We start from the raw sequence: 25,488 nt of genomic DNA, 5'->3' as shown, positions 1-25,488 counted from the left end.
GCTTTGACCTCGTCACTGTGCACACACACAGCTCAGCACAGAGCGGATTGGAGGGCGTCGATGATAATCTCAGCCCGCGGGCACTGGGACAGGTAGACGCTGGGCCGGGGGCGGAGCTTAGAAATACTACATGAGCAGATTTCAAAAGTGTTTGAGACAATGGTGGAGACAAGTGAGCAGCACTTGTCGACTTCAACACGACCTCGAACAGAAAAAAGAAAATGCTGCAGCTTGTTTGTCGGTGCCAGAAGAACATCACTGAGAAATCATTGGGATGAAAATGTGTTCAAATGTTTGTCATTTCAATCGATTTTCAACCTGAAAGGGAAGAATCTCAAAGAAAGATTTAAACAGAGTTCTTCCTCAACACATTGTATAACACACTATGAAACTTCAGCTTTGAGAGGACGGTAAAATACTGTAAATACCTCACTGTGTACTGTTGCTTTAAAGGAAAAGCTAAAGGAAAATGTTGAATCACATCCAGACGGTGACTGCAGTCACTGACAGCGACAGTCGACCTCACACTCTGACATCACTGAGCATCACAAGTGGATGTTGAAAAACGCAAAGAGCGCCGAGGAAAGAAGTATTTTCCTATTCAAGACGGACAACAAACATCCAGTTTGAGCAGTGTGGAGGATGATAGAGGGATGGTGTTTGGTGGGGGTCTGCGCCTCAGTGGGAGATTAGCAGGTGGCTGGAAGGTAAATAAAAACAACAGTGTGGCTGCAGGCATGGCCTCTATTCTCCTTCCAAGCTCCCCGGAGGCCAAACGTACGCTTTGCCAACTCGGAGCATTACACGCACATGACTGAGCCCAGCCAAACACATTCTCACAGCACATCAGCCGGATCTGCCGCAGCATCAACAAGCCTGTGTGGAGGATGTAATGTTCGATTCACAAAGTCTGCTGCCACAGTAGAAATAAGAGGTGAAAGGCAACACATGGGCCACTGCCAAGAGATGTGCTTCCTCTGCTATCTGCAAAAAGTTTTAAGCAACTGCATCCGTAACTTCAGAGCAGCGAACACTGAGTCCTCTGAAATACTCTGAAACCACCGACACTGACAGCGGAGGGAGAAACGAACACTTCTGCAGCACAATTACATTAAGTACTGCTCCGTCTTGTATCAGTCTAAATTCCAACTTGACACGGAGGCATGGAGACCGGGTGGGGGCTTCCTCCCGGCTGCTGCACCTCCACCACGACTGCGCTCAACCCTGAGGATAGATTTTCCTGCAGACTGTTAGCGCAGAGGAACACAACACCAGCTGCTCTGCTGTCGAGGAATACTCCACAGACCTCCCTCATTATCCCCTCCTCATGTTTCTTCAACAAGTGTTTAAGTGTTTTGTGGCTGAATCAAGTCTCCAGACATGTCAGACTGGGCTGCAGTGTGAGGCCAGTCCTGATTTTACCCTCAGCGTAACAAAAATAGAGATTTGGAGCACCTGAGCTCGGCTACAGGCACAACATCAACAGGTTTTATACCTTCTATACTCTGAAGGGTTACCCAGAATTCATGGCAAATTAGCTTTGCTTAACATAGTCGTGAAGTAGACAGCTTTGAGGAACAGATAAGACGAGAGGTCTGCCAGATCCGAGCAAGTCTATCTTCTGAAACCAGACCTTGTTCGAGGGCCGTGTCCATATCAGCTGAGACGTCTCTATCGGCTGCAGAACATTACCTTTGTTTACGTCCTCATTTCCTTTCGTAGCAGCTTTTTGAATGCCGTCTTGCATAACCTTGATGATAAGTTTCAAAGGCTTATTGGCTGTGTAATCTTTGAAGCATGCTTTTATCTCAAACATGAAAAAGGTTCCGGTCTGCCGTCGAGCATGTAAAGAGGATTTGGTGAGGGATCAGAGGAAACGCAGAGTGCTGACTGGAGTCACGTTAGACAGACAGGGAGGACGAGAGGGACTCAAAGGAAGAGTCAGAAAGGCAGGAATGACTCGATAACACGTGCTGAAAGGACACCTGTCTTCATCTTAACGTTCAGTTCAGACGACCCCGTCCACAGTCAGAGGGGTGGTCCAACTACAAGTGAGGGACAGAACCAGACAGACATCAGAAAAGTTCACATTTTGGACAGAAAACACAGACGACTGAAAGAGGAGGCCATCGATGTCAAACACAGAGACGGCCGTCCCTGATCGGACAGGAAGGACAAACATATTTCCAGCTAAGCAGCAGCCACGCTGGAGTGGCCCTCCACCCTGAAGATGAGTGACAGCAGCTCCAGCAGAGACAGTCCACTGATGTCCATATGTAGGCTCGTCCTCGTCCCTTCAAATGCAGCTTTAAAACGGAAATGTCACAACGCTACTTGTACCAGTCAGATGTGAAAATATATGCATGGAACAAAGACACACCATCTCAGCTCGACTGTTGGCAAGAGACAGGACAGAAACCACTCCGTCCTGATGTCCTGAGTCCAGTTCGCTCAGACTGGTGCAGTCACTGCTTACTGAGTGTAAAGAGTGCTTTTTAAGCCAAAAAGCAAGAACGTCTCAGGCTGGCACTTTTAAGACATCACAGATCTATAATGGGACCAAATAACAGAAACATCTTCTGTGAAATATACTCCCAAACGTTGGGTTTCATCTGTGCTCTGACTTCCCACCATTAGAGGAAGTCGCTCGAGATACTCTTGAGAGGAAAAGAAAACAGGATACTCCAAAATGTCAACTGACTCATGATTTGATCTATAAAATATGTGAATAATGAAAAATACCCATCACAAAGTCCTCAAACTGCTTGTTTTATGTGAGCTACAGTCCAAACCTCAGTCAGACCACTGTCTGATGAAGCAACACATCTTCAGTACGAGCTGAGGAGTTTTCACTGAAACAGCGTGATGACCAGCCAACGATCGACACGCTGATCTGATTTACAGAGTTAAGACTGAACTCATCCCACAGTCGTGGTTGTCCAGTGATGTCTGAATACGATAAGAAAGGACGTGCACACAAACACACTGCGCTGTAAAGCACCGTCTCTCTGTTACTCTGTAAAGTCAGCGATGCAGACTTCAGCCCTGATGTTTTGCCACTCAGGTCCTTCAGCTAACAGCATCAGATGTAAATGGTTCAGAGAATGGGAGCTGATTCGTCTCTGCTCTGCCTCCAGGAATAAGGAGATAAATTGAGGCTGAGCTCCAGTGATGAATAGGTGTCATGTCCAGGGGCTGTGCGGGTACACCTAAGCTGCTTCAAGCCACACAAACAAGAGATAAGTGGCTGGCCTACACGTCACCTCGGCTCAGGCTTCATTCATAAATTCACTTGATATGGCAGCGCTAACCTGGAGGGAAGAGGAGTGAGCCTGTGAGATGTTCAAATCCTGAACCAGATGGATTAAGTGGATCAGAAGTCTGCTGCCCTCCTCAAAGGAGGGAAAACCTCCTCCTCCTCAGTGCTAAACATCAGCCTGTGATCTTCACTGCACCCCACAAATGATAATGAACTGCGTTTCACACATTTGCTGGAGAGATTTTGGAATAATCTGCATTTTTGGGAGGATTTTATTATTGGAAAAGCTGCAGTTGCATTCATTTAGACAATCATACCTTAATGCACACATTTGGTCGCAACAAAATGAGAGGAGAGGGAGGTGGGCTATGAAGAGACAGCTGCTCTTAAACTAAATCCCACTAAAGCTGCAAGGAAAGAGCAAATCAAGCCATTTTATTTCCATAATCCCCGATACAGGCTGAAAGAGGACGAGTCGAGCCGGAAAGTTTATTAGGAGTCAGAGCAAAAATAAAATCTAATACCTGGAAGCAAGTTAGACTGCGATGCTGTGGCGACGCCCAATCAGCAGCAGGATCCAATCAGAACTGATCAAAGGCGTCCATGACGGCTGGTTTGTGCCTCCTTACTCCTCAATCCTCCGAGCAGAAATCACGGTGGGGTCGATTTCTGGGTCAGAATTGAGGAATGAGGGAACACAATGCAGCACATCTACAGATAAACGAATGAAGAAAATCTGTGTGAGGGTTAAAAATCATGACAGCAACACACCGCGTACTGTGACATGGTGTGTATTCAGCTGAGGTTTTGGAGGCTGGTGGATGTTCAGCGTTTGTATTGGAGCCTGCAGACGGCTGGTTGGGATGAAAGCACTTCCATCATCACCTGACACTAAAGACAGGCATTAGCTAAATAAGGGCTCACACTGCATGACGGCAGCCTGAGGATCATGTCGTGATCCCTGCTGGAGACCTGAGCTCCTGCCGTGAACCAGAATGCACAATAGCATTGTGTGAGTAGTATTCACTGTGTGCGCTGACGTTGTGTGATTTCCTGCCAGGCTGTGCGATACGCCTCCAAACGTCCACGACGCCTCCGCCTTGTTTATGGAGCTGAGCGAAAAGCCAACACTGCTGCAGGAGTTCACTGTCTGCAGCTCTGCTCTCCTCCTCCTCCTCACTCCTCCATCCCGGCATTTTCCATTTCACCATAATGACAACACCGACACAGCAGAGCGTGACACGAAGAAGAAAAGCCTTGTGAGCCATTAGGAGACAGACACAGACAGGATGGAGTGTTTACAACGAGCTGGCCTCGTTCTGCTCTCCGGCTCTTCAGCTGCATCTGCTTTCCTCTCTCGTTTTTTTTTTTTTTTGCCTCCATCTCCTCGTTCTCATCAACGCTTCATATCTTTCTCTCGCCGCTCTGCTGTCGGTTTCCATCTGGGTTTCCCCATCACTCATCGCGGTCTTGTCTCACTAAGTGGAACATTTTCACACTGCGCTGCAGAGGACTGAAAAAATACACGTCTGAAAAGATTACGCTTCTTCTGACGTCGAAGCTTTCAGGCTTCACACATTTCACATGCGACACGCTGCCTTTTATTTTCATTTACCAAAAATATGCTGAGCTTTGACACATAAAGCTTAAGTCAGACCGGCCTCCAAACAAGAACGAGGGCGGTCGGGTCGGCAGGTTCCACAAAACGACGTGTTTCTGTTCAAGAGACAAAGATCTCCATGATGAGAGCAAACAAAGTCAGGTGTAGAACAACAAAACATCAGCTCTTCACTTCCTGTCTCCCACCGACAGTCAGCTGTGAGTTTATCATCGTCTTGATGAAGGTCCCCAACATTTAGAAAAATAGTCACTTCCACCCAAACCACAATGTAAAGTCCACTTTCTGACTGAACCTAACCAACCTTTGACTGAGGAGTCATCGTCACATCATAAAACTGACCATTTTCCAGCAGCGTGCATCAGTTCTGTGGTCTTGCAGACAGAAGCCTCAGACCAGAAAACACCTCTGAGTCATTCATAATCATAGAGGTAATCCAGCAGAAATGTGTTTATGGGCCAACAAAAACTTGAGTCAGCTGAACAGTGGTGTCATTGAACTGAATGATTTTCTGAAATGTCTTTTGTATTTGTTGAACCTGTTGAATTTTGAATCTAATGTGGATCTGAACTCACCCTTTGCTTCATTAGATCTTCTTTGTTCGCCTTTATAATAAATGAAATGATAGATCTGAATCAGGATCCAGTTTAATTTGAGCTCATGGGGAGTTTTCCCAGTAAATATACCCAGCCCGGTCTACACCGGCTCAAATCTCAGCATTCGTCAAGGTTATTGATCGGTGCTGATTACTTAGAAAGTCGCACAGTGTCATGGGTGTAAAGTAAGTATTTGTACTCATTTACAGGCACATCGTTAAAAAACGGGTCCAGTCCAGACGTGAGTGGGGTTCACTGTCAGCGTCGGCTGTGCTCATAATGACAATAAAAACCTAAACCCTTCCATAACCATCTGTCATAAGGACATGAAGATAAATGCTGCTTCATCAGTGCTTTTATCTCCTGTGTTCTCTCTCCCGCTCCTCATTCTGCTATATTTAAGGTGGACAATTTCAGGGGGTTATTAGGATGAAGAGGCAGAGCCGGAGTGCAAGTCAATCCTGACATTAAGGTAATTCATCACACTATTGATGCTTCACGCTTGCCACATTCTGCATGCTGGGCCTGCGCCTCTGTTGGAGTGTGTGCACGAGAGACAAATAGAGTGTGTGTGTGTGTGTGTGTGTGTGTGTGTGTGTGTGTGTGTGTGTGTGTGTGTGTGTGTGTGCAGCTCCAGGCTCGGTAGCTAATATTGCTTCATAACAGACTATTTTCCATGCCACATTACCCCTCTATCCCTCCTCCCTCCATCCTCTCTGCCTGCTTTGTCTCAGGCCCAGTGTAATGAAAAAAAGCCCAGCATGCCATGGGCCAGCGACTGTTTGTTGAGCGCCGCTGATCGATCGAGGCTGTGAATATTTTCCACTCATCTTTGTCCTGTTGTACAGAGCCATCGATCCGGCCTGAGCGACACGCCTCCGCAGACGTGAAGGTGAGCGGGCAGACGGACGGGGAAGCTGACAGGTGGCTCTTCAAAACGTCCTGGAATGCCAAAGAGCGAACGCCATTTCACCTGCGCTTCGATCGGCGGATTGCTCACTTCATATGTTTATGACAGCGGGGGAATAGGGGGGGACGTCTCCACTCGGAGACGGGAAGAAAAACGAGGAGAAGATGATGTCAAAACATCAGCGTGATGTAAACCAGGGGAAGAAAACTGCGACGGTGCGGCACATATCCATAACCGAGGCGTTCATATCAGACAGACGGTTCATCACAGGTCACAGGTTCAAACAGCAGCAGCTGATGTGTTCACCAGAAACATCACATGGACGAGGCGCTGCTCTGCAGAGCGGCGCTGTTTCCATATCAATAAATTTCTGTTAAGTCACTATCGGTTAACACAGCGGCGACCTTTAGCCCGCTGATGACGATTCCACACGTACGCGTGATGCCGAGCGTTAGTGTTTCATCAAACTTAAACTGCATCTGAAGCTGCAGCTGAAGACTCATTTGAGACTCTTACATCTCATCGTCTTCATCTTTAAATGACAGGAGGAAGACAACAACAATGGAAGGGAGAGAGAAATTGCACCGGAACGATAAATCACAACTGAAATTGCAGCGTTTGATTCGTACAGGATTAGTATTATCGGGGGGTCTGTCTCGAGCAGAGCGCGCAGAGCAATTTACACGTTTTCTTTACAAATTACAGACGCTGCAGATTCGCTGAAATCACTGGCAGTTTCCGCAATTATAACAAATCACCGGATGTCCCCTGGTAGCATTACAGCCCAGCAAACGAGTTATCAGAGAATAAATGCTGAATTTCTGAGGTTTTTACCAGCAGAGACAAAATGGTAGATGCTTTTGTAAAGATTAGGAGAAAGTTAACGGTGAATCAGCGGCTTCATGTCCTTTAAAGGCACGTCTGAACAGCGTACTGTTGAGCTGTCAGTCATTTCACGCCTCCTTTTAAATATTCTGCCATTATTTTTATTCTTTTCAGATGATGTGTTTTCTTTGGAATAAGAGCATCCTCTGGAGCACCTGACTGACATTCCTCTGGCTGCAGTTTGAGGTCGCAGTGGAGTTCCAGGCCCCGCCCACCTGACCTGCGTGCAGGTGAACAGCTTCCTGTGTGCCTCTGCGGCCGGCGCCTGTTGTCAGTGTACAGTTATTAAAGTTGGATCACTCTGGAAAAGGTTGTCCTCTCGCTGCACCTCTCTGCCGCTCTTCCCGGAGACAAAGGGCTTATTTTTAGCTGAGTAATACACTCACACACTCACACACTCTCTACACACAGATCGTGACCAGAGACTCGTTCACACAGACGAACGCAGGCAGCACAGAGGCAGGCGCATACAAAGAGAGGAGAAGAAGAAGAAGAAGAAGAAGAAGAAGAAGAAGAAGAAGGAGAAGGAGAAGAAGAAGGAGAAGAAGAGGCGTGTGCGATCACACTTGTCTCTTACATCAACACACGTCTGAATAATTCAGGAGACACAGAGACCCTTTCTTTGCACCACTCCTGTCTTATTTCTGACCGTTTGAGGAGAAACTGAAGAGTTTAAAAAAGGCAAAACTGCATCAAAAATTCAAACCTTCACCTGAATCAGGAGCCTTATTATGACGCAGAGGAAATGCTTCAAAAATGAGGAAGAAAAGCTGGGAAACGATGCTTTGATACCTAAGCTGTGCTCTGTATTTGCTCATCAGTTTATATCATTTAGGTTGTTTGCAGGTGACGTCACGTCGCTCTTTTGTTGTGGTGCGAACTGCAGATGGAGGGCAGGAAGTGATTTTCTGCACAGGAAGCACGAAAACATGCAGTCAAGATGCTGAAGACTTGCGTCCTTTAATCAGATCCATCAAACAGAGAAACCACGAGGAGCTTTTATCGAGCACCAAAAGCTATTCTTAAGGATGAAAAGTGCAAGAAATTGACCGAAAAACACTGAAAAAAAAATGTCTTTTTAACTGTGTGCAGTTGGGAGGAGCCCAGTTGGATAATGGTGGAAATGGTTTGATCAGCTATTGTTTTAAATCTGTGGTGACAGATTTAAAGTAACAGCCACAAGAAACACGACGAACTATTGTTCAATCAACGTTAACGGTTTCTCATAAGACAGATGAACATAAATAACATACCCTGTCTGATCGTCGTCTTTAGTGGCGTTTCTTTGGACCGCTGTGATTGGCTAACCGAGCTAACAACCATAGCATAAACATCATCACTGAGCACCGCGGCGCTGAGCGTTTGCTGCTCGCTTAATCCACAGACAATAAAAGCTACGTCAGTCATCCAGAGCACTTTGGTATCGAGGTCGTGGACCAAACGCTAACAGGAAAGTTTTTTCCTCCAGACTTTTGTCTGCTTTCATTTGTTTTCTCGAGCAGAACGACGTCTGAACGAGCAGCCAGAGGTTTTATCTGCTGCCTCAGCAGCAGCAAATCTTTCAGTTCAGCTGAAGAATCGCTCGTCTTCATCACGTCAGAGTCACATCAGACATATGATCTGACTTTCAGTTTGGACCTTTCTCTCATAATTTTATCTCTTAATCTTAATCTCATAATCTTTATCACAGTAAGAACTTTGCTTCGTCTCGTCCACTGCAGTTTTCACTTCCTGCCCTCCATCTGAGTTTAGCGTCACGTGACTGCGAACAATCAATTGTTGGCAGTTAGCAAACGTCATGTGTGTGAGCAGATACTGCAACAAATACATGAATGTTAGAGAAAAACATGTTCTGCATGCGCTGAAGCACGAGTCTGATGCATCTGTTGGTTCAATCACACATTCTGTAACGTGATGAACATGGACGTGGTTCATGTGAAGGAGGACACAGATTATCAGATCAGATAGCAGAGCTGAGGAAGCATGGAGAGAGGGGAGGAAGCTCAGGATATCCTGAACAAAAGCCTGATTTAAACAAAACTCGCCTTCAAGAAACAAGATCTAAAAACAGCCTTTCCTCACATACGAGAAGAGACGAAACGTTCAGTCAGTGACTCAGACAATTCAGAAATTCATCCACAACAATTTCAATAACTGACTGATCAGTGAAGATGGCGGCAGTTACGTATCAATGGAAACAGTAATCGCTGCAGCCCTGAACATGAATATGTTGTTCATTAACTTAAACACATAATTCAGACTAAACAGTCTAATCTATGTGCAGAGCGACGTCTCAGGATCTCCTTAAAAATATCACGCCCTCCATGAAGAAGAAACAAGAACTTAATGACAAAAACTACACAAAATTAATAATAATGATGATGATAAAAAAGACAGCAGGTTATTAACCGACTTGCCAACAACCTGATGAGGTTTACGGTGACCTACGTCTGACCACAAGTTGCAGACGAAGCCTGATCCTGTAGGACTCATTTGTAGACTTGGTGGCATTGGAGTGATGTCAGTAAACATGGAGCTGAATCAACAGGAAGCTAATGGAGATGCCACAGAAGTGTGGGACTCATTAAAAGTCTAATGGCGCCTATCAGCTCCATAGGATCATGGGTCCTTAACCTTTTGCGGGCAGGAAACTCCCTGAGCTACACTCAGGCTCATTAAAACATATTACTTCTTCACAGCTGAACGCAAACCAAACAAGAAGGTCAAACTACCAAACAGCTCATTAACAATGTGACATTTAAAAAAACAGGAAGCGGCCTCACGTCGACGGCCAGACTCATTAAATCACATTACTTCAGTTTAAGTGCAAACCAAAGCGAGAAGCCCAAACTATAGAACCAATTATCAGCCTTATTTAAGAAAAAATAGCTGTTGTTGCCACGGTGGTGAGTTCAGAACCTGCTGGAGCCAAAAAATCAAAAGCGAATACATGAAAGTAAATGGACTGTAATTCAGTGAGAGAGCTTCAGCCTCCTCCTGGTAAAAACTTACGCTGTGATGTGACGATCAACTGAACTTCATGCAGAAATTACAACATTCACAAACACGTACAGTAATGTATGTAAAGAAATCACCAGAACAGACACGAGCCATCAGTCTGCTGTCAACTACAAACTTCCAAGTTTGGCTAAAAACTCGTTCACACCTCGTCGCCTGCCTTTCTCTTTGCTCCATCATCATCACCACAGCCTCTACAGCTCGCAGCCTACAATAAACAGAAATGGCTTGTAATAACTTGCGTGTACAGACGAGCTACGCGGCCATTTATCTGTCGAGGACGGGCTGGATGAAACACGTCCTTCAGGTGACATTTATCTACTGCGCCCAGCTCGCGAGCTAGCAGCTGACAGTAGGCTAGCCTCATGCCTTCAGGCTGAACCAGTATGCTGAATAATGAAGCTGATGTGACAGATGTTCTGTGAGCTTTTTCCTAATAACATCCAATTTTGCTTTCTCCCTTTATGTCACACCTTCTATCTCCTCCCGTCTTTCCCAGCAGCGACTTTCGACTCCTGTGTGACTGGTCCAAATTCAATCAGCTCCTGCTTTTATCTGAGTCACTTTGCTTCTACTTTCAACTCGGTGCAGATTTTTCCATCTTCGCGGCAGCATTAATCCAGTCTGAGCCTTCCTTTTCTCCTCCAGTTCATCTCCTAATTGATTCATAGTGTTTTACTCCTAAGTATGATTGATTTTGACATTTTATTGCCCCAGAGAAAACTACCCGGCTCTTAACTGCCATCAAATCAAAATGAAATATGAATAATACATATCAAAACTTTGAGAAGTACAATATCATTAGATTGAGGTATTGAGGTGAGAATATTATATAAATATTTTACAGCGGTCTGCGTATAGTTTCAATACAGCAGTATTAGCTGAAGGACATCCAGCCCTGTGATTATGGGCACGACAGTGATGAATACAGCTATGAGGCAAAGTTGAGTACCATCAGCGGGAGTGAAGTACCTCTAATCAAAGTACTGAATGTACTGAGGTGAATCTCTGCCCTGACAGTGCAGAACACGTCAGTGTTATAACAGCTCTCACACAACGCAGGGTGAACTGATTTTCTTGGAAAGTTAAGAAACACGTTTCTGAATAATCTGCTCTGTTCGTCAGGTGCTGCAGCACAGCCGTCTGCAGATTCACGCCCACTTGTTCACTTTAAAGACAATGAATTCATCGACTTTGCTGTCTGGATTTGATTGTTTGCTTGTCTTTGGCCACAGAGGACGACTGGAGGAGGACACTGGACTGACCTCCGCTCTACCAACTTTGTTTCTGCTTGGCTTCATGTATCCGTTTAAGTGACGCATGTCATTCAGACACAGGTGAGTTTCACATTAACGCTCCTTTACTTATCCTGATGAGCTTCATGGGTGTGTGGGACAGCGCAGTGAGGTCTACAGATATTCCATCTGCAGACAAAAAACACCTCTGCATCAGCCAAAACCCTGAATGTGGATATCAGGATCAGCATCTGATGGACGCCTAAAGCAACACAGACCCTACTCACTATCTGAAACTGTATAAATATCTACACTTTAGCACGAAAAAAACATGCCAAACACAGAAATATCCATCTTTCAGTGTCTATGTCACAGCACACACAGTCTGTCATCAGAAAAAGTGGTCGGCCTGCAGCTCCGAGTGAAGGAGGATAAGAAATGACCAGAGCAAAGTGGCCACAGATGGAGGTTGTGACATCAATCGAAGGAGAGGGAATGAGGTGTTGCTGTCGTTCAGCAGCAGACCTCTGGCAGATAAATAGCTCCACTTTCCCTCATCAGCATCAGCATCTGCTTCTTGTTGTCTCTGCGTTACATCACCATCGGCTGCAGCAGGTCACTGCTCTGCTCTTCACACTCTGTTTGCACATGTGTGTGTCTACATCTGTTAACGGACCTACTTCTGCCTGTGTGTGTGTACACAGAACAGGATGTAGGACGCTTTCATGTACAGCACGGCATGGACATTATACGTGTTTGTTTGTGTGCGTTGGCTCCATCTGCCAGTCTGACGCATCGCCCCAGTCAGCAGTTGTCTCCCCTTCACACGTCATTGGCTGTCGCCGTGAGACCAGGACTTATTCAGCCAATTAGCTGAGAGCGAGATAGCGGTGAGGGGACCTGCTGTGTAAGCTGTTGCTGTGTCTCTAAATGTCAGCGGCCATCAGCGGCTGTGACACAGTGAGTGGAAGGTGAGGGAACAGGTGACTGGACACCAGACTGCAATATTTCACTGCACCATGTCACAAAAAAAAAAAAAAAACAGGTTTTGTAGAAGAACATAACACACATTATCATATTATGTCATAGCATAATCTCTGTGCCTCCTCTGTTCTCTATCACTAAAATCCCAATCTGGTCCACTAATGAATCCAATTTGTTGCTGTACGCATGGCTGAAACACAAATTGCTGGACTGACACAATAATAGAAAGAGAAAACCACCGTTAGTAGAGTCCAAGCCATTCAGGATGTACAGACACGGATATGTGACAGTTTGACAAATATCCCTGAACTGGGTTAATTAAGAAACGTGAGCACACTGATACCAACACATCTGTGCTGAGCTAATATCACCCAATAACTAAGAGGCCCACCATGCAGGTCACCTGTGTGTGCAGGTTATTACGATGCATACTGAGGGTTATTGTTAGGCGGCGGCCTCTAGTGGTTGTAGTGATTACAACAGGAGCAAAGGAGGAAGTCAGCTTCAGCCATTCATCTGCGCTCGTCACAGCAATCAGCTCATTGGCTCAAAGTTTCCAAGTCGACCCCATATCATGACGGATTAGCACGAATACACAACCTGTTACTGTCAGAACCCTCACACTGTACTGGAAATGTACAAACGATGCTGAGCAGCCTTTAAAGACCTGGAAGGTTCAGCCTCCTCAAGCGTCCTCTGAAAAGAGCATTACTGCTAATGTAAGCAGAAGAAGAAGACGAAGAAAACTGTGAAGAAGTTCCTGGAGGACACAAAAGCTCCATCAAACGCTGACTCCGTCTCTTCTCCGTCCCCCCGATGCCTCCAGCTGAAGCCTCTGCGGCGGTTGTTGCTGACGAATATGAGACAGGACAGTTGTTTGCCTATTAGCGCCGCTAATCACACTGAGCCACCCTCGTCAATAAAACTCATTATATGAAACAAGAGGCTCATCAGCCGGGCACTGCCCTGCTTATCAGCACAGCCAGGTCCAATTCATTCACTTCTGGAACATCATCATCTTTTTAAATCACTGTGTGGCCCGAGCTGTAACTGATTACATGTAATGGACAGAGTCTAATCCGATTGTTGACTTAAAAGTCACATAGCACGCCGCTAATAAACCGCCAACACACAGAATCTTTTGGTTCACACGTTCTGACTAATGAGAAACCACCTTTAACCTTGAACCAGGCTGTTTCTGCTTGGTTTCCCCTTCCTTTGTTTGTAGTCTCATGACAAGGTCACTTCAGGTGCCCGACGCATGCCTCGTTCGTTAGGAGTCAGACTCGCCATAACGTGGCCTGTCAGCTGCACTTTACGTGCTCCTGGACAAGTTGTTGGTGAAGACGGCAAGCACCATCACTGCAGCTGTATCTCACCTCTGAACACTGTGACACATTTCATGTTTAAACTCCACAGGCCAAAAAATATGACCACAACTTCCTGTCTAACGTGTTCCATGCTGGACATATATTGACTGAAAGGTCACTGAAATAAAGGCTATACTCTAAAAAAGGCAATATGTCTTAAGTAATTGCACTCATCCAGCTGTGCAGCAACAGACTGAGTCTGTCCAGATGTGGTTAAAGTCATAAAAGTTACCACTTAACTGAAACTGTAACCAAAACTGACTGTGTTCACATTTCAAAGCTGGATGTGCGGCAACACGCCGGTGTTTCCGGGCCGAACACAGACCGACGTAATGAACAGAGCCAGAGAAACAGACGGCAATCACACAGGAGCTCAGCCAGTTCATTAATTAGACTAATACAGCTGTGTTGTGTGTGCCAGCTGCACTGTGCTGAGGTGTGTGTGTGTGTGTGTGTGTGTGTGTGTGTGTGTGTGTGTGTGTGTGTGTGTGTGTGTGTGTGTGTGTGTGTGTGTGTGTGTGTGTGTGTGTGTGTGTGTCACTGCTGTTGTCACATGTCAGAGGGCCGATGCCAGATGTGTCAGTCAGTGTTTAAAGCCTATTAACAGTGTTACAAGTGATGGACAGCAGCTGGACAAACAGTGGAGCTGACAGTTCGTCCCTTTCAGCCAGAGACACAGATCTACATGTGAAGCTGTCGGCTCGGGATGTGATAATCTATTGATCCCTGTGGGGAGGTCGTCTTTCCCTGCCCGCCCCGACACGGGGAGGTCAGAGGTCAGGGTCGGCTACAGAAAAGCACGCTGGGAGATTTAGCTGCTCTAATGGCATAAATCTGTTGGTGAGATCAATGACTAAGCTGCCAGCTCAGCGTGTAGACTGCCAGAACAGGCCGCCGATGAATCGATTGGCAGAAACTTTGAACAGTTCTGATGAATCAATCAATCTGTGAAGGCAGTTATTGAACTAACATGTGGACTGCGTAGCGAGTAGACTCAGTGGTGGGTTTTCAGCCAGTGCCACATACCGACATGTTAATGCTCCAGAGCCTTCCTTCTGATGTGCAGCACATTAGCAGCACTGTCACTACACAGTCTATATGTAGATTCATTTGGAGCAGACGCATGTTTCTTATGAGCTATCAGATGATTACCTGCGGTTCTTTGGTGTGTTTCGTCGTGTGACTTCGCAGCGGTAACACTGGAATGAATGCAGTACATTAAATAAGAGTGCGTTTAATGAGAGCAGCAGCGTTTCTTTACGCTTTGAGCCGTTGGATTTGTGAATAATCACCGCACACGTTACAGGCAGCTCTCCAGCGTCTGCTGGCACGCGAAGCAACAGGTTTTATCTCTTTTCCCTCTTCCTCTGCGTTCACTCTACCTCTGAATGGCTTCCAGCCAGGTGTGCCCACATGCTGCTTGTAGTATGATGATGCTCGACTTTTCCATGACATGAGTTTACGCACGGCTTTAGTCATGAAATCAAAACTGTTTCAGACCTTCAATTCAAGCCGGGCAGGTGCTTCAGTCACCTGGCCGGCGTCCACATGATCACAAACAACACTTTCAGCAGTTTTTACCTGCCTTAGCCAGAGGCCTCAAATTTGTGAGTAAATACTGCATCAGCTCCTCAGTCACAACAGCTCTACAAAAACTGTGATGCTGAGGAAGGAGGTCCATTCATACTGTTTACTGGCACAATAAAGGCTAATGTATGACAACAGTCTGCTTCAAGAGCAAAATCAATCCTCTGGAGTGAAGCGAGACGCCATCACGCAGCTATCTAAGCCTGTGAGCCAGTAGTACAGGACTGAGTAGCAGTACACCAGCAGCTGGCAATATGAAGTATTCTCTTAAAGTAGTTTTAAACATTTATGAGTCAAAGAAGAAAGTTGCTTTGTTGAAAGACAAATTGAAGTTTTATGTTTTAAGACTGCACATGTGGATTCACGTGATGGCGACATCCAGAAAACAGGCTGGTCTCTGTGAGGCCGCTGCGTGTTCACGTATCACGCAAACACCGCCCGAGTGTTGGAACTCGATTAATTGAGTTGCTGTGAGCGACTGAGCCGCTCTGACGCAGAGGAGGCCAGGCTGGAGCAGAAATATCTCTCACTCGATTTGTTGAAGGAGCTCCAGTAGAAATCTGACCCAGTGCTGGTAGCTAGCTAGCATCGTCTGGCAGCTAGCTGTCAGCTCTGGGTCAATACTTGGCTGTGGCTCTCTGTCTGCAGTCCAGAGGCTGCCTGCTCCCATTACTGCTCCTCAAAGGCTGCATTCACCCCCCTCCTCTTTTTGTAGGCCAGGACGCAGTCACGGCCCTGGCACTGTCCTGACTCCTTACTGCTTCCCTTCAAACTCCTCTAATTCCATCCTCCCTTCTCCTCTCTTGTCCTCTACTCCCATCCTCCTCCTCCTCCTCCTCCTCCTCCTCAGCCTGTGCCAGATGCTTGAAGTACAATTGAAATGTGCATGTTTTTATCTGAAGCCGTGCATTGGCCTTGTTCCAACAATCCATATTTCTGCACAGCTTCTTTCATCGCAGCCTGCAGCTGATCTGCTCACAGCAGGTCACTAAAGATCTCTGAGTGGTTCTTGAATATTTGCTATTTCCTGTACTCTTCTTCATTATAGCCCATTATTTTCAGACGTCGTATTTTGGGAGGGGGGGTCATACAGAATGAGCACGAAGGCATTTTAGGCTGAAGTACTTTTAGGAAATTCAGTCATGACTTGCAAAAATGTAAAAAAAAATTCATTATTGTGCAGCAGATATTATATTATAAATATATTTTGATCCGAGTGGAGAGAGGAGCCTTCAGAAGTGCAGTGTGTGTTCTTAAAAGACCCTCTCAGTGTTTGAAAGACCACCAGAGGCTCATCCTTCAAAAGGTTTGACTGGAATGTGATGATGAGACGCTCAGACTCTTTTTTAAAGGACTGTAGATGTCGAGGTTCCACATAGCTGCTGTGTTCAGAAGAGATCCACACTCGTCATGTCATGCCCCACACTTGTAGCCATATAGACTTCAAATAAAATCTCACTGGTCTGGTATCAGCATCAGTGCAGGGAGAGAAGAAGCTCCATCACTGCATCTGCAGCTCTCTGAGGAAAACCAAGACGTCTACAGGTTTTCATTTTCTGGTTGTTGGGCAGAAGTTTCACTCAAACAGAGATTTAACAACTCCATTACTCAGCACGCTGGCAAATAAATAAGATGTCATTAAATGTCTAAAAGTCTAATTTCACATCATTTTCAGGAAGTAAGAAACATGTCAGTTATATGTGATTCATGTTTAACATGCTGATCACTGTTATTCAGGGGTTCACGTTCCCTCTCGTGATGCATCGTCTTATTTTTACGATCATCATCCAGTGGGTTTTATTCTTCTTTGTCTTCTTTTACTCTCATTTCTTTGCTTGTTTTTATGTTCATTTTATGTCTTTTTAATGTGAAGCACTTGGTGCATGTGATTTCTTTGTTGTAAAACACTTTCAGCTGCATTTCTTACTTTAGTATTATGACTGTAATATTTCACGGGGAAACACTTTTCAAACAAAATGTTGCTGCTGTGAAAATCGTTTATTAGATCAACTTTTTTCAGAGTGCACTTCTCTTGAAAAAGTGGTCACTTTTCTATCAAATATTGTGGAAAAACAGACTTAGAAATGGATCAATAATGCTGCCTCTTAGAAACTGTTGTTCATACTGTAAATCTGTTTTTAAACTATAACTTCACACTTATTTAATGTGCAGTTTTTGAACATTTAAAATGTATGTTCTGTGTTTTACCTTTACTTTGTGCTGGCTTTGGTTTCCATCACACCCTCACACACACTTTCATTTTCCTTCGTGTGTTTTGTGCTTATGTCCATGAAACAGGCGAGTTTGAGCTCTGGCTCAGCTGATTTTGTCTCACCGGAGGAAACTCTGGAATATTACAGGCCAGATCTTCACGGCTCGCCTCCTGCTCTCCATCCTCGTCTTAATGACAACAATTTGCTGCTGCTCTGCTCTGATGCACCGCACCTCTTAATCCCTGAACATCTGAGTCTCTGCTTAATGATCTCTAATTCCTTCCTACTGTAACGTGAAGAGAGAGACGTGATGACGTCAGCCTGGTGGGAGGAAATGTACGATGTGAGAGGGACTTTTAGGGGGCTGTGACAGCACCAGACCCCATAACTGTTTATATCAGAGTAACACAGACATAGAAACAGCTGAATACCTGCGTTCAGGCTGCAGAGACACATACATACAAACAGAGCCAAACACAGCAGGTATGCAATGTGTGCAGGGCTGCAACAATCTGCTGATTTCTTTTGGGGTTAATCGTTTAGTCTGTGAAAAGTCAGGAGAAAGACAAAGTGAAAGGTGTCATCACAAGTTGACAAGGTGACATCATGAAACGCCTCAACGTCCTCAGTTTGAGTTTGGTCAACTCTCAGGTTAATGGCATAACGCCTGAAAAACATCCTTCATCTGACTGACTGTCCAAAGCCCACAGATAATCAAAGCAGGATGATTTGCAGCCTCGCAGAGGGCAGATCTTCACATTTTCATCTTTACCCGATTAAACAGCAGTATGACTGGTTTTCCTTTGAAATGAAAAGAGATTGTTCTGCCTGGTTCTACGCACAGCAGGGCAGAGCTGGTGAAGACAGCAGAGATTTTCAGATAACTTAAAATATTACAGACAGAAATTAATTCTCATTGTGTTCAACAACTCCCAGGTGTGTGCGATCAATAACAGCCTCTGATTTGTGTGTAATTGGGCTTTGAATGGAAGCTGTGCATTGTTGCTTTTGACCCCATCAGTCAGGATGAAAGCAACCAAAAATTTTATTTTTTTTTTATTTATTTTCTTCTTCGTTTTGTTTACATCTAACTGCAAGCACGAGTAAAAGTTACTGAATGTAGTTTTCAGTTCCATCAAACATTTCACAACAACATGAACTCTTTAAAGAGGATCTAAGAGTACAAGTGTGTTTCTTCTGCTGTGGTACTGAAACTTCTACCTTCATTCACTGTCACAGTTGTGACGGATGCAGAGATCTGTGCCCTCAGCACCCCCCCCCCCCCCCCCCACACACACACAATGAAGCCGTTTCACATGTAGCTGATGCTGTGTGTGCTGACATACTGAGGCGTGTCAGACTGACGGCTCAGAGGAAATCACTGTGTTACTTTAATACCAGCTCTAGTGTGTGTGTGTGTGTGTGTGTGTGTGTGTGTGTGTGTGTGTGTGTGTGTGTGTGTGTGTGTGTGTGTGTGTGTGTGTGTCACAGAATATTACAGCCTATCAGAGCTAAATGTGACACACGGCTGTGTAAATGGGCTGAGAGATAGAAATGATGAGGACAACCATCAGCAGGCAGAGACCACAATTACCACCCAGCTCCAACCTCCACCTCCACCTCATCAGACTATTCCTCCTCAAAATGCCACGACGCGCTTGGCCAGGCCTCAGATGAGTGCACAGACCGCTGACATGATGACCTCTGAGACTCAAAGTCACTAAAAACAATATGATCATTGTCAATTACAAAAGACAAAACAAGATTTAATCCTTAAATTAGTTAATTTCAGTGAAAAAGGCAGCAGTCAAAGTTCAAAAAGTAATAAAATATAAAATAAAATCAACTGACTTCAACATGCAATTAAACACAAGACTTAGAAAAGTGAACTCAACGGGAGTGACTGTGTTTCTGACAATAATCCTTCAATGTCTAACGATGAACTAACCAATAAATAAAAACACAGACTGCATAAAAAGTCAATGTGACTTATGAATGATGCCAATCAAAGGGTTTCAGAGCTGTGATTAACGTGATTGATCCAACCAAAAGTCTGAATCCCAAACATTTTCAGCTTAAAGAAAGAAAAGACAAAAGCAGCAAATCCTGAAATCAGCTGAAATCAGGGACTGGTTAGACATTAGGAATATGCAATTGAAATCAACGAGCCGCTGATGACCTTTCTGTTAATCAACGAATGGTTTGATTGATTAATGATGTCGTCTCCTAACCTGACACTGGCTGCTTGGTGTTGCCCCGCCTGAACGAGCGGCGACTGACGGCTGTTTGTCCCCTTCCTCCATTTTAGAGCTGCAACTAACAGCTATGTTTATTATTTATTTTGCCGCCCGTTGTTTCAGCTCATTCAGCCGATCGCTTAGATAAGGACACATTTTGTACCACGGGAGGCCGAGATGACGTCTTCAGATTGCTTTGTTTCAGCCGTCCAACTGTCCAAAAAAACTCCCTCAGCAGCATGACTCAATAAGCATTTATTCAGAGTCAATAAATCATTAGCACCAAAGTAAAATCGCTGTTTTTGCAGGAGAAAAAGACAACTGGACTCATTACACTCAGCCCAGAGATAATATTCTGAAACAGCACGGCAGCCATTGTGATTCACAATCCCTCCTAATCCAAAACCTCCCTGCAGCAGCAGCGTGTGCCAGGCCGGGCGCTTTATTTCTGTCCAATAATAAACTTCCCGACGGCACCGCCATCCCAGAAGCCCCTGCGGTTGCCATGGTAATTAATAAGGCTCGTTAAGATCAAAGGCACAAAGAAGATTGTTGACTCTCCAGGGGAGGCGAGTCGAGCCCAGAGGAACGCAATTAAGGATGGAGCAGGGATCCTCCACATACCTGATGTTCCGCTAACAAGTGAGGATGCAGCTACAGAACGCAGAGCAGCTACAGGAGGCGCCATCACAGTGTGTGTGTGCGTGTGTGTGTGTGTGTGTGTATGTGAAAGCAATGGGTGGGCACACGGGGAGATGAAATGGATAATGGGTGCTCACTGAAGGCAAAAAGCTCACCTCTAATAACACAGACTGATGGCTACAATTACTATAATCGCTAACAGATTTAGTGTAACTGCCACTTTAATGTGATTTTTTATGAATTGCAGAAATAACTTTGAACTAGAGTGAGCACATTTAATCTAATTATATACAGAGTTCAATTATTGGTTGTGTGTGCAGTTTCTCTGAGGCAGCAGGGACATCCATTAGAAGACATGTTTAAGCAGTGTTTTTGCTTCCCTGAACTCGATGTCCTGTGAGTCCTGCCATTAGAGGACGACTAACAGCATGTCTGGTTTTGGTAAACATATTGTGAAATAATGAACGGCTTCCTGTTTAAATTAGAGCTTTTATTCTTGTAGAACGCTGAACACTAAGCCAGCGGTCCTTCCTGCTGTCGTCAGACCACACACACCCAAAATACACCAGTGTATTCTAAACTAAACATCAGCATTTGCTATGTGCAGTAATGTTTAATTTAACCATTGTCTGTCTTATTACAGTTTACTTCATCGTCACTCCTTGTTTCTGTGCAGATGCTTCTGACTTCCTGCTGTAACACCGTAAACGTCCCCGCTGTGGGATTAATCAGGGATTATCGTATTTAGTAACCTGTGTCGAGGGCACATGCTGCTTTATTCTGACGATCACGAGCCAAAAAAGTTGGGATTTTAAATATTTCTCTCCATTTTTTAAAACCTGCAGTCCTTGGCTTTTAAATGTGACAAGACTTCCTTAAACAATCCACACTGCTTTCACGCGGGGATCGAACGCTCGTCTCCTGAGCGCCTTTGTCCTCTGCTGCCGTTCTGATCGCCCCCTGCTGGTACTGCACCTTCACACACCTGTGCTCTTGCACACTGCCCTCCAGTGATCAGCGGGTCTATCAGACACTTAGGTGTGGATCATGACTGGGTATGAAAGTGGCGTCCTGGAAAGGCTCAGTCGCTCATAGAGGATGGCGAGAGTTCACCACTTTGTGAACACATGATTGATGAAGGAGATGAACACATGAACTCTTCAGAAATCTTGTGAGTAAACACAGTCTGATTGCAAATGACTGAATTCTGTTTTCATTCCCTGATTCCACTGAAGCCTTTCAGTGCAGACTTCTCAGCAGTAGGAAGCTAATTACACTGGATGATAAGACATTGGTGGTAATGGTGTGTTTCATGTCTACAGGAGAATAATCCAGAGGATCAGAAGCATGAGAGACACACATGAGAAGACAAACTGTAATCTTGCCATCACCTTAATGGAATTAAAGAAAAGGTTTAAATCAGGTTTAATTAGTGTGTGAGTCACTGCCAGCTCGAGCCACTTCTGCTTCACATTGACGAGTAATTATTGCTTCAGACTATGTGCTGTGTCACTGAAACGCATAGCATGCAACCGCATGAAGCACGCACACACACAGACACACACACGCGCGCACACACCGCGCTTCCATTACACCAGATGTACGAATTATGTAACGCTGCCTGGGAAGACACGTACACAATGGGTCTGCTTTCAAACCACAGATGCTTTGTTCAAAAATGCTCTATGATGCTGTGTTTTCTGCATTTAGATTCAGTTCAACGTTCAATTCAAAGGTCTTCATCAGCAGCAGGGCAATTAAAAAGTGTATGCTACAGAGCGCGCGCACACACACACACCCACCCACAAACACAAATCCACCTCCTACATCAGGATGAAGGTTGTTCAGTGGTTCCTTTAAATAGACTTCTCTTGTAAAAATGCTAAACATGACTTAAAGGCACTAAAAGCTGCCATCAGCACCAACATTCACTGACTGTTTTACTGTAATCACAACACAGGACAGGAAGCAACAGCAAGCTGACATGACGATTCCCTTCAAACTGCAGATGAACACGTACAGCAGCACACAACAGTAAGCTGGTACTTCACCGTGTTGACATTTGGGACAGATCTCGTCCGTCCTCCCCTCCACTCATTTACTTCCACTATTCTGTCATTCTCCCCGTGCTGCACATACTGAAGCCTTGCTGGGATACCAGTTCATACCAGTCCAGCTTTGAAACACCAAGTTGGCCATCAGTGAAGATGGGAAACTGGAGAAGACTGGAGGAGCTCTCTTTACATATCAGCCAACAAAGGAGACACTGCAGGACACCACTGATGTCCAGCAGAGGTTACAGATGTGCTATCTGTTCATTAACATGACTGAAACCTGTCAGGATGTTAAGCTGCTCTTTTAAAGGACTAATATGACAAAGACGACACAGCAGAGTCAATTTCAGCTGCACCTGAACATTTACTGAAATATTTGCAAACATTTGGTTTGCATACAATGCAAACACAATCCTCCAGAAGGAAAAGCAAATTACTGCTGCAGGTTTGAGTAAAATCAGCTGTTTCCTGACTCATATTTCTTCCTCTCAACTGGGCTTTTTTCAGTTGCTGGTCTGAAAATGGCCTTGAATATGCGCACTGATGACATTTACATCATTTTTCCCTTGTAAACACTGAGAGGATGACATGAACAAACCGGAGTCTCCCAGGAGAGGGATGTTACAGCTACAAAGGACAGAGAGATGAACCAGAGGAGGTGAGACAGAGCGGGAGACTGCATGTCTGTGTGTTGACAATTCAGGAAATCTGGTGTCAAAGTCCAGCTGAAGAGGCTGGACGGAGGTGGCCAAAGACAGAGAATAAGACCTTTAGATGGAATAATGGCACAGTCGAAGCATGGACTAATCGTCTCACCAGGAAGTCCAGCTTGTCTAAAGTCAATCTGCAGAAAGAGCTGTGGTCAAACTGAACGATGGGAAGCCAGAAGACAAAGTCCTCCCTGTTCAGCAGAGACGTTACGACAGCAGTTTGTCAGCGGGAGCACTTAATGTGAAAAGTCGCTCGCAGTAACAAACCCAGGGAATCAGCACCAGCTCTGCAGATTGCTGGAGCTGTTTAGCCTGTAGCTTATGGTTTTAGTTTTGTCGCACATTTCCTGTCTGGCTGAGCGCTTCGAGCAGCTGCAGAAAGCAGTTAGAGACTAGCTGGTGAAGACAGCGGAGACATCTAGCTGCTAAAGAGCCGCATACTTTTCTCAGTAGTCGACGGAGACCAAAACAGAGCTAAAGGAGAGTGAATATTGGAGAAAGACTCATTATAAGGACACAAATCCAAACCAAATGAGTATCAGCATTGCTCCATCTCTGCTGGATGTTTAGGCAGCTGTTTGCTAACATGTTAGCCACAAAAACCCATTGATAACTGTGTCATGCACAGAAAAACATAAAGCAGTCCTGTACGTTCAAAACAACTTGTTGTTTTCATCTTTCAGATTTTGTTAGCGTTAGCCTGGCTGGCACGTTTCCAGTCTTTATGCTAAGCTAAGCCGCTGCAGGCTGTAGCTGCGCATTTACTGAGCAGACACGATGACGCTATCACTCTTCTCATCTAACTGTTCCTTTAACCGAGGACAGAGGTGAACAGTGGAGGGGTTACTAATGTTCAATGTTCATAATGTGAATGAACATCACATTTTGACATCAGGCGTCCCTGGGGTTTTTGCTTTTTTGCTGGTGTTATGAGTTTTACTTCCACACAATCTGTGAAAAACTCTGTTCCATCCAGTCCCAGTTGTTGTTGGTCCACAGTGTGTGAGCACTGGACCCCGTGCCTCACTGACAGGTTTGGTTTTTCAAACATAAGACTTAATAAAGGCTTCAGAAAAACGTCCCTTCCCCTCTGGATGAGCACGCACCATCTGCTGCGAGCTTGTGTGGCTGAGGACAGGTTTGTGTGGCGAGCGGCACACAGGGATTGTGTTAGTTTGAACAAACTTCAAAGAGTGCACAACAAACTTTAAGGACTTAAAATAAATCCACTGGAACCCATTCAAGAGAACAGCACTGGGACCGTCTTACTGGAACTCAATCAAATACTCGAGACTGTTGAAGGTTTGAAGTTTTCTTTTAAGTTTTTTGGGGGAAAAGCTCTTCGTCAGGAAAACTGGTCTGCTGACGAGCTGCACCTTCAGGGGAAACTAATCTGTTATCACCTAAAGAAGAGGAACAAACACTTGTTTCATTTGGATAACGAATACTTCATGTATTTGGAACAAGGCGATTTAAAACCACCAACTTACATTTTAGCTGCGCGTCATCAAAACATTATCACAGAGCGTGATGTGTCACTTCCTGTAGTTCAGCTTTAAAATGGGAGAAAAGGCGACGAGAGACGATGACTGACAGACTTACGAGACTTGTTAATTAAACGAGAAGTAGTGTATGAGGTGGTGTGAACAACAGCTAACATGTGATAGGAGGCGTTACCTCAGTAGAGATTTAAAGATCAATTATCAATCACCTCTGCTGGACTTTGATGTTTCCTCTGAGCTGTTTACTCTGCTGAACTCCCATCTGAGCTCACACAAGCTGCAGTACTTCAGTCCAGAATGCAGATTTCTAGTAAAAAACACCTCAAAAATAACCTGCTGGATATTTTCTATTCTTATCTTAATGCTGGAAATCGCTGATGAACATGCAGCATAGTGACACTTCTTCAGCAGTCTGATGCCATCTGTGTTTTCACTCTTCGGTATTATTAATCACATTTATTTTCCACTCGTGTCCACAGCCCCGTGGCTCACATGGTTATTTTCTCATGCTGAGGGAGAAGCTCTGGTACCTCTGAAGAGAGCCGACAGGTTTCTTCACTCTGTGTAAAGGACTTCAGACCTCACTGTCAGGAAACGACTGTATGAATAAATCAACTTCTCTGAGGCACCAGCAGAGCCAAATGTGGTCCTTACATATTGGTGCAATG

At 45.0% G+C, this 25,488-nt stretch overlaps 1 protein-coding gene across 3 annotated transcripts in view; it reads right to left on the bottom strand.

Moving 5' to 3' along the window:
- The window catches only part of LOC139336171 (leucine-rich repeat and fibronectin type III domain-containing protein 1-like protein), a 224,813-nt gene that overhangs the window by 145,240 nt on the left and 54,085 nt on the right, over positions 1 to 25,488 (bottom strand). The gene's annotated exons all lie outside the window — the stretch shown is intronic.

This window comes from Chaetodon trifascialis, chromosome 9 (genome assembly GCF_039877785.1).
Source record: "Chaetodon trifascialis isolate fChaTrf1 chromosome 9, fChaTrf1.hap1, whole genome shotgun sequence".
Classification (NCBI taxonomy): domain Eukaryota; kingdom Metazoa; phylum Chordata; class Actinopteri; order Chaetodontiformes; family Chaetodontidae; genus Chaetodon; species Chaetodon trifascialis.
This window is presented reverse-complemented; position numbering and strand designations above follow the sequence as displayed.